Below are 9,828 nucleotides of genomic sequence, written 5' to 3' on the forward strand. Positions count from 1 at the left end.
ATGTATGTAAAAAAGCATTTATAGGCTTTAATTGCAGAATAAGCCTATTAAAAGCAAACAGGATGTTTCCTCTATTTCTGCCATTGCAGCTGTGTCCAGAACAGATCTCCAAATTCCAAGTTGCAACCACTGCTCTTGTAGAGAAAACAATATCTCCTAAATAACTCCATTTCTGCACTTTGCACTTTCAAAGACATTTGGATAGCAATTGGTCACCGTAAATCACACAGAAGACTCTTGAGTGGTCTCCTGTTGTGCAGCCCTCATGCCTATTACATCCTGCCAGTCCCGTAAGTGCCAGCAGAGCCAGTAATACTCGTCTCAGCAGTGCGTTTCAGCTTGAAGAGCTGCATCCAAAAGCCTGGATCTCACCGTAGCGGTGACATCGGATCCAGCCGAGGGGCTGCCTACCTCTCTGTAACCTGCAGTGGCCATTCACAGGCTTACAGGAAAAATAAAAGGATAGGAAAAATATGCAGTGATCCAGACCCTGGTGAATTCACTCAGACTCAAGGTTAAAAAGACAGTGTTATTTCTGTAGGTGCACGGATGAGAATCAGCTGCCTCTGCTTGTAGCCACTAACACCCACAAATTAAGAGTTAAAACCATTTATTCTGGTAAATCAGAAAAGTAACTTTTCTCCATTTGCTTTTCTAAAACGTAGACACAAACAGCTTAGGAGCAGCAATCAGGCAACCAACCTCTATCCCTGAGATTTTAAAATAAACCTGTTTTTAGCAGATGCTGTTGCCTGGACCGTGGAGCAGGCAGGACACATGCTCTACAGACAGCCAAGGAACTACAGTCCATGAATATTCTTCAGAAAGCCTGGCTCTTCAACAGGATAGCAATTACACAGCACAGTAAAACGAAGCGGCTCCAGCCGTAAATCACGGTTATTAGTGTGTGTTCTGGGATTTGTGTCACGAGAGACAAGAAGTAAACTGAAGTTAGGTTGTCTGAAAGCACAGAAACCCACGGCTAACAGCTCCAGCGGTTATGGCTCCTTCCTGCTCTGGGTGGGGAAAGGACTCATCCGACAGCACGGCTGGAGATTTACTGGGTTTGGCTCTGGGTAACACGCAGCTGAAGTTACTGCTCTGGCTGCAGGTTTGATTTCTAACACTGCAGCGAACTGCAGGTAGAAGCATTTTGTGCTTGTTTTGGCATGCAGGACCTGATCCTCTCATCCACGCAAAGGTCCTCTGGCAGGAGAGCCCCTCCTGCCTCACGTCCTGCAGTGTGAGAAGGAAGCCCAGCACTGCTGCTTTTTGTCCTGCCCTCCCCAGAAGCCAAATATTTTAATACAGACCAGAACAGCATTACTTACAGGTGGCAAATGATGCATAACTAATCCATTAGGTCCGAGAGGTTCAAGAGGTTTGAGACCTCTTAAGGAACCTGAAGGTGCATAAGTCCATGGGACCTGATGAAATCCATCCTCGGGTCCTGAGGGAGCCGGCAGATGAAGTTCCTAAGCCATTTTCCATCATATTTGAGAAATCGTGGCAGTCCGGCAAAGTTCCCGCAGACTGGAAAAAGGGGAACATAACCCCAATATTCAAAAAAGGAAAAAAGAAGACCTACACAGAAACTACAAGCCGGTTAGTCTCACCTCTGTGCCTGGCAAGATTATGGAGCAGATCCTCCTGGAATCTCTGCTAAGGCACATGGAAAATAAGGAGGTGATTTGAAACAGCCAACATGGCTTCACCAAGGGCAAATCGTGCCTGACAAATTTGGTGGCCTTTTATGATACTGCCACACACTTGGTGGACAAGGGCAGAGCAACAGATGTCATCTACCTGGACTTGTGCAAAGCGTTCGACACTGTCCTGCTGGACATCCTGGTCTCAAAATTGGAAACCCATGGATTCGATGGATGGGCCACTCGGTGGATAAGGAGCTGGCTGGCTGGCTGCACTCAAAGGGTTATGGTCAATGGCTCAATGTCCAATTGGCAGTCAGTGACGAGTGGTGTTCCTCAGGGGTCCATACGGGGACCAGTGCTATTTAACATCTTTGTTGGAGACATGGACAATGGAATACAGTGCACCCTCAGCAAGTTTGCCGATGACACCAAACTCGGTGGTGCAGTCGACACGCTGGAGGGAAGGGATGCCATCCAGAGGGACCTGGACAGGCCTGAGAGGTGGGCCCGTGCAAATCGCATGAGGTTCAACCAAGCCAAGTGCAGGGTCCTGCACCTGGGATGTGGCAATCCCAGGCACAAATACAGGTTGGGTGGAGAATGGCTGGAGAGCAGCCCTGAGGAGAAGGACTTGGGGGTGTTGGTGGATGAGAAGCTTAACATGAGCCGTCAATGTGCACTGGTAGCCCAGAAAGCCAACCACATCCTGGGCTGCATCAGGAGAAGTGTGGCCAGCAGGTCACGGGAGGTGATTCTGCCCCTCTACTCTGCGCTCGTGAGACCCCACCTGGAGTACTATGTCCAGCTTTGGAGTCCTCAACACAGCAAAGACATGGATCTGTTGGAATGGGTGCAGTGGAGGGCCACAAAGATGATCAGAGGGATGGAGCACCTCTCCTATGAGGACAGGCTGAGAGAGCTGGGGTTGTTCAGCCTGGAGAAGAGAAGGCTCCAGGGAGACCTTATAGCGGCTTTTCAATATCTGAAGGGAGCCTACAGGAGAGCTGGAGAGGGACTCTTTGTCAGGAAGTGCAGTGACAGGACAAGGGGTAATGGTTTCAAATTGGAAGAGGGGATATTTAGATTAGATACTAGAAAGAAATTCTTTACTGTGAGGGTGGTGAGACACTGGAACAGGTTGCGCAGAGAAGCTGTGGCTGCCCCATCCCTGGAAGTGTTCAAGGCCAGGCTGGACGGGGCTTTGAGCAACCTGGTCTGGTGGGAGGTGTCCCTGCCCATGGCAGGGGGGTAGGAACTTGATGATCTTTAAGGTCCCTTCCAACCCAAACCATTCTATGATTCTACAATTAGCCTTTAAACACAGAGCTAAAGGTTGTAGTCACGACACACCCAGTGAAACGCCAGCGGTGTAAATTTGCGGCAATACTGAGTAACTACTGTTACTATAGCTTTACAGCAGAATAAATCACAGAATCGCAGGCAGTCACACTGAGAAAGAGCTGAGAAGCTCTCTGATGTCTCCTCCTTCCCCTGATGGAATAAAATATACTTCTACTATTCAACCAAGCCTTTTTTTTAATGTTACTCTTTCTGAAGTATGCATCCAAAGATAAAAATGTTATGGTAAGTCTCAGGAAAAAAATACATATATTCACAGAGATGTCTATTAAAACTACAAGTCCTGAAGTCGAAATTTATGACAGTGTAATCTGAAAAAAAAAAAAAAAAGAAAAAGAGATAAAGGAATGTGAACACTGTTTATTAAGGGAAAACAGAGAATGAGAAAGAAGCCAAGAGGGAATGCTGTCAGCCTTGACCCTGCTGAGGCATGGTCTTGCCAAATGCCCTAAAAACCACCCCCCTGCATGCTACCCATAGGCACCTGTGGAACAAGAGGTTGCCTGCAAAGCAGCACTGTCCCCATGTCTTATTTGTAGGGTCTACCAGCCCAAGGTCTGCACCGGCACCCTGGGGTGGGGGCAGGGGGCGACACTGACTCCAGTTCTCACCAGGATTGGCTCAGCAGCTTTTGGAGAAAGTAAGTTTTCTCTTTTTTTCCCCTTTTTTAAAAATTTGTATTAGGATATGTTATAGTATGGTCTGGGCAACATTGGCTCCTACATTTCAGGAACATCTGACTTCAGGGAGGGTTGGGGCAACTGAAGGAGGAGGACAGTTTTGCATCTCTCCTCTCCTCTCCTCTCCTCTCCTCTCCTCTCCTCTCCCATCACGCATTCTTGTGTTTCCGTCCCTGCCTGCTGTGGGGAAGGGGACAGCCCTTGGGACACCCTGCAGCTTCCTCCTCTTCCTTTCATAATTCCCTTATGGTTCCAGGTTTTTTCATGCAGGCATTTGGTTTTCATCTTCTGGGAGAAAGCAAAAATGGGGAGAAGAGCAACAAAAATGGGAGAAGCAAGGAAACATGGAGAAAATGGTAAAGCAGGATCTGACAGCCACAGCGAAGCTCCAAACAGGCTTCCCCCCACCTAAAACCCTGGACAGGCATCCCAGGACAGGCTTACCTCTCTCCAGGAGACTGGCAGAGGAAACCACCCCTCCCTGTCCCCCGCTGGTGGGGAGGTGCTCAGGACGCCTTCTTGGTTCTCAGTGGTCCTGAGGGTTGGTGGACTTCTTCCCCTTGTTCCATTGTCCCCCCATTCTGGCTGGTGGTTGGTGTCACAGTCCCCAGGGCCATAGCAACAGGGGCAAGCAGGGAGGCTCCTGCCAGCTTGCAAACTTCCCTGGAAATTTTAGCAGGGCTGCAAGGGACTGGTGCAGGGCTGGGGGATGGAGGGGACGGGACTTGCAGTGGTTGAGGATGTGCAGGACTGTGTCTAGAGAGGTCAGGGCTGTCCAACTTGAGGGAAGCGGGATGCCGACCTGACAGCTTGTCACAGGGGAAGATGGCTACCACCATCACTTAAGACATCTTGCCCCAGGCAAGCTCTGAGAGGAGGGAGGTGGATTGCCCCTGTGTGTTTCTCCGTAAGGAGGGTCTGGGCTTCTCACGCTTGGACCCATCTGTCTCAGTCACAGTGGACAGTTTCCACCCCAGGGTTCCCTCCCTGGTGTTCTTCTGCCATATGCTGCATCCCAAGCCCTCTTTGGCATCATCCTCACCCCACCGGCTGCCGGTGTCAGGGTGCAGGATGAGTTAGTAACCACTGCTGTCCTCAAAACAGGCTCTCCAGCTTGGTGGGTTTTAGGTCTTTTATATATATGCCTTTTTTCCCTCCATCCAGAGGTGAAATAAGGTTGCTTCTTACTTCTGGCAGCTGAGTGTCTGAGCTGCAAGGGCTTGGAGTCCTGGGGAAGTCGCAAAGGCCAATGACTCAGGCAAAAGCTGCTTCTTGGTTTCATTCAGAGATTTCTTGAGAGGAAAGCCAGGTTGAAAGGCAAGGCTTGCTAAAGTCCAGCTGTGAGATGTACTGGTGTAGTCAGGAAGTTTGTGGCCTTGTCTCTGCTGCCTCCAGCTGTGTTTTACCCTTTGCAGCCGGTTCCTTTCAACCCCTCCATGAGTCTCTGCGGGATATTTTCCACTCCAGCAGCCATGCTTGCAGTGGGCCCAGGGGATGACCTTACAAAACACACAGAGAGGAATTTACCTTGTGCTCTGTGGTGTCTTGGTGCCTTTTTTTTGGTTTTGTTTTGTTTTGTTTTGTTTTAAAGGGAACAAATGACAATAGGTGAAGCAAAACGTGACAAGGTCAGGGACAGTGCAGCTGGGCTGCCTGGTGAGCTTTACGTGCTCTTCAGCTTGATGCTGCAGACTGGTTTTCCTCTTTTGCAGGACCGGCAGTAAAAATTGAACCAAAATGTCAGTGGGTTTGACCTTTGCGTGTGATCTGAGAACTTACCATTGGTAAGTTGGCGGCTGGAGAGCCGGTGGTGCCAGAGGAGTTTTCCTCCTCCCAGCTCCTGCTGCAAAGGGTGGGGAGAAATCTCCAGACGATGGTCAAAGACATGATGTCTGGGGCCAGGGGCTCACCCCCTCTCCCAGACAGCCGTGGTTTAGATGTTCACCTTGTGTCCCCAGAATTTCCCTAAGGGCACCCAGATGTGGAAGTTTCTCATGCAATGGTGCTGTCAGATGGGGGCTGGGTCTTCAGCTTCCCCTTGCAAAACAAGGAGTGTTTTTGCAGAGGAGGCAGGGGGCATTCCCTAATATACAGTAATTTAAATCCAAATCATGTATTGTACAGTACATACCTCTAATATGCTATAGATTTTATAATTGACTCAAATTTCTCACTAGGAAAAAGTCAATTCCTGCATGGCAGGGCAGCCAGAGGAAAGAATGCTTTAGTCTGTTCAGCAAACAGGGACCTATTTTTAATCCAAAGGCCTTCCGTTAGTTCTTACCTATTTAATGTAAAAGCAGGATTTACTACACATACAACTTAATCCCCTTTTTATATTTGCATAGAGATCCCGGAGCATGTGTACGAACAGCTTCTGAGATAAGAGAGGGAAGGCCTCGGGAGTCAAAGTCATTATTTTTGCATGAAGTATTTAATGCTAAACATAAATATTGAGAGGACTGAATTCCCATGCACTTGCAGACTTCACTCTTGCGCTCCTGAGGATTTTTGCTTTACATCCAATTATTAAGAGTGTGGTTGTAAGTGAATGAAAAAAAAAATATCACAGGAAGCCTTTATAGCAAAGACACTTAGCAGGCTTCATTTTCCAGTTAAAAAGAGAGACAAGGTATAGATAAAACAGAAGCAAAGGTGTTATCCTTCTCACCTCCCCCCAGAAAGTGTGGCTAAGGAGTGGATGTGCCAGGCAGTAGAAACCCAGCCCTAGGAAAGGACTTTCTGCAGTGATGACCTCGAAGGGGATTGCAGCTGGAGTTCCTGTGGTGCACATTCATCAGCCCCGCTCATTGTAATTCGCATGATTTATGTTCTCACAATCATGATTAGGTGGTGAAAAAAATGATCTACACACGGGTTGACTTCAGAAAGCGACATTCTTTGTCCAAATCCAATCAAGCCCCGCGGCAGGCAGTCCTTTTGATTTAGCATTAATTTTAATATGTGTGGCTCTGAAAATAACCCTTCTGGCTTTGGAAACCTCAGAGATGAAAAGACTACGGGGTAAGTGCTGGGCAGAAGATTATGTCCAAGACCTGTCATTCCTTCCTCCAGAGACAGTTTTGCTGGAGTGAAGAACGGGATGCTGCACCGGCGTGAATTTCATTTAAAAAATGTAGTCCAAGGCAAGTCAGTGGGGAAATTCACTTCTCCAGATGTAAAAGTGGGTCTCGAGGAACTCCACCAGAGTGGCTTATAGAGTTATTGTGAGCTCAACAGTGTAAAGCAGTGAAGAGCAGACTTTTGTCTTACTGGGGGCAACATAATCTGATTTATTCCTGCTCTTTTGTTTCTAATGGCTATAATAAGACTGGCAAAATGCTTCTGCCTCTGGATGTGAAATCCCTGACTCACTTGATGTTGTTGTGACTTCAACGGGCCAAGATTTTCTACTGAAATCTCCTGCTGCTGCTACTCAAAGCTTTCCAAGACAGTCATATAACAGCCTGGTTCTTGCCTGCTGACAAATGGGCTCTTCACTGTGAATCAAAGACCAGAAACGGGCAAACTGCATGGGTATCAGTCCCATTCTCACTCCTAAACCAGGGCAAAACAGGAGGGTAGAAACCCGGGCAGCATCTCCCCGATATGTCTTTCTACACCACCTTGCTATATCAAACTTCCAAAAGCAAATCTCGACTGGCACTAATGAGCAAGAACAATCTGTGGCCAGTTATTCAGGCTAATGCCTCATAGGTATGGGGGAGGAGGAAATCAGAAGAAATGTGTTACTTATCTACTGCAGGCTGAGAGAAGGAGTTTGAACCCAAACTTGAGTCGGGTTCAATCAGTCAGACAAATGAACACGAGTGTTTTTATTAGATTGCTACATACCGGAATTAAGGAACTGTTCTCTCCTAATAACTTTTTTGAAACTATTAACCAGTCACACTATGCCGGTGACAGCTCTTTCCTATGCTCTTGAGTGGTTCTCCCGCCCTACAATTTTTCTCCTAGGAACAGAAAGCTGTAGTGCTGATTGCAAAGGACAGACACCTAATTATAGGGCTTGTTATTAGTAGAGTCTGGGAAATAAAAAGTCTGCAGTTCATATAGTGTATAGAATGACAAAGCACCTCTAATGGCTAATGTGACTTAAAATGGGGTCTATTGGAATTTGCACGGTTTTTTTCCCCAATCTTTGGGAAAGCTTATTTGTAGCAATATTTGCAAGGCTTTGCAGTTGTTTTTCTTGACTTTTACTGAAACTAAACTTTGAATGTTTTCCTGACGTCTTTATCCCATCAGTCTGTCAGTCAGGCTCACAATGCCCTTCATGCAAACCTATCAGGGCGTTCTATGATCTGATGTTTAATAGAAGTCTTGAAGGGAGACAGTGGTTGACAACACCTCAAAGGCTTGAGATCCTGCTGCACTCGGACACATCCCAGCAAGTTTCTGGGGCACGTTGTCCCCTTGCTACCCTGGTGCGTGCTCGTGGTTGATCACAGTGTTGCAGGCTCATTGTCCTCATGTGTGGCTAACAGGGAATGACCTTGGGAAGCAATGGGAGTGGGGCTGTTTCCAGTCGGCACGCACTTCTGTCCCTGCTAACAGTCTGCTTTATAGTGGCATTCAAACCAGATATATTGTTTAGTCTAAAACGGGGAGAGAGGGAGAGAGAGAAGAGAAAACGTCCAACAGTAAAGATGTGAAGTGAGGGGAAACAGGCACTTCTTTCTACGTTGCTGAAGGCTTTGTAAAGATAACAAGCCATTAAACTTTATGGCCAGGGTCTCGGGGTAGTACTGGAGTTTTTTTGGTTTTTTTTTTTTTTAATGCTGCAGTTGCCTGCAAAAGTTTTGGTCTGTTTTTGACCCCTCTTGTCTCCTCCTGCATTTTCCTCCCCACTTCCTGTGCCCATTTCTATGAGATATTCAGTCCTTTGAATAAATTGCACCTATTCATTTCTCACAGGCTTGTTGTCAAGCCCAGCACCTGTCTCTTAAGAACAGTCCATCAGACTGAGATAACCTCATTTGGTGATGGTGTAAAGCACATCTGGGCTTGTCTCTTCTCAATTGATGTTTCTCGAAATCTTCTGTGCTGGTACTCACTCGGTTAATGAGCACTGTGTCTTTATGGCCTGAAATACCTGACTCCAGAGTCCCTCTTATGTGACACACAGTATGCACGGAGATAAAACTGGATTTCTCTGCAATTTTAATCTGGACAAAAATATAGGGGAAAGGGTCATTTCTAATTCCAGACTTCTCAATTTTCACACAAGAAACATAGATCCTCCAACCCTCCTTCCTTCTCACACCCTCTTTTGGGACTATTATATCTTAACCTTGTTCTAAACTTTGCCCAAACCCCAGAAGAGATATAGCTCATAATTAGCAAGTGATGACTTGCCAGACACAAAGGTATCAAATGCAAAAGAAAAAAACAACATGAGGAAAAAGGAGAAGAAAGAAGAATGGTACATTCTTGGGACTGGATGGAAGGAATTAAACTTTAACTTCATGTGCAAAGGAGCAACAGAGCAACTTAGGCTAGAAGGACGTTGCAGCTGAACACACCTAAGTATTGGAAATCTTGGTCTTTGTAAGCTTTGTGGGAAACTCAGGGAGTCTCCTGGAAGCAGAATAATGTGATCTTGAAGTTGCTAATGAGCTGGTGGCTGTGGGATTCTGAAGCAGCTGCAAATGATATAAAGAGTTTTACCAGGGAAGTCAAAGATGGGAAGAAATGAGTAAGTAGAGAGAGAGTGACAAAATTATGTTTCAAGGATTCTGGTTCTCCTTGACATAACATGTCAAAAGCTGGAAATATCCAGGCATAGGCTGTAAACAGCTTTGACAATCTGATTGATGTGAGCATTAACTGAAGTTACGACATAAAATATATGATCCTGCAAGTGCTTATTTTTCCCCATGAAAACGATTACCAGAAGCACTTTACGCAGTGACATGTATGTGAACTTGTACCTGTGGTTTCTCAGATGTACTAGAAAAAGATGTCAGTAAAATGAAACGGCACTCTCTCTATCATTTATTTTATATGTATATGTAAGTGACAAGGCATTTAAAACAAGTCTCTTTTTAATAAACTTCATGGTAAGACCACGCTTTAGTTCACCGCTTGTTACCACATCTGCCTTTTTAAACTTA

This window comes from Calidris pugnax, unplaced genomic scaffold (genome assembly GCF_001431845.1).
Source record: "Calidris pugnax isolate Ruff unplaced genomic scaffold, ASM143184v1 scaffold20, whole genome shotgun sequence".
Taxonomy (NCBI): Eukaryota; Metazoa; Chordata; class Aves; order Charadriiformes; family Scolopacidae; genus Calidris; species Calidris pugnax.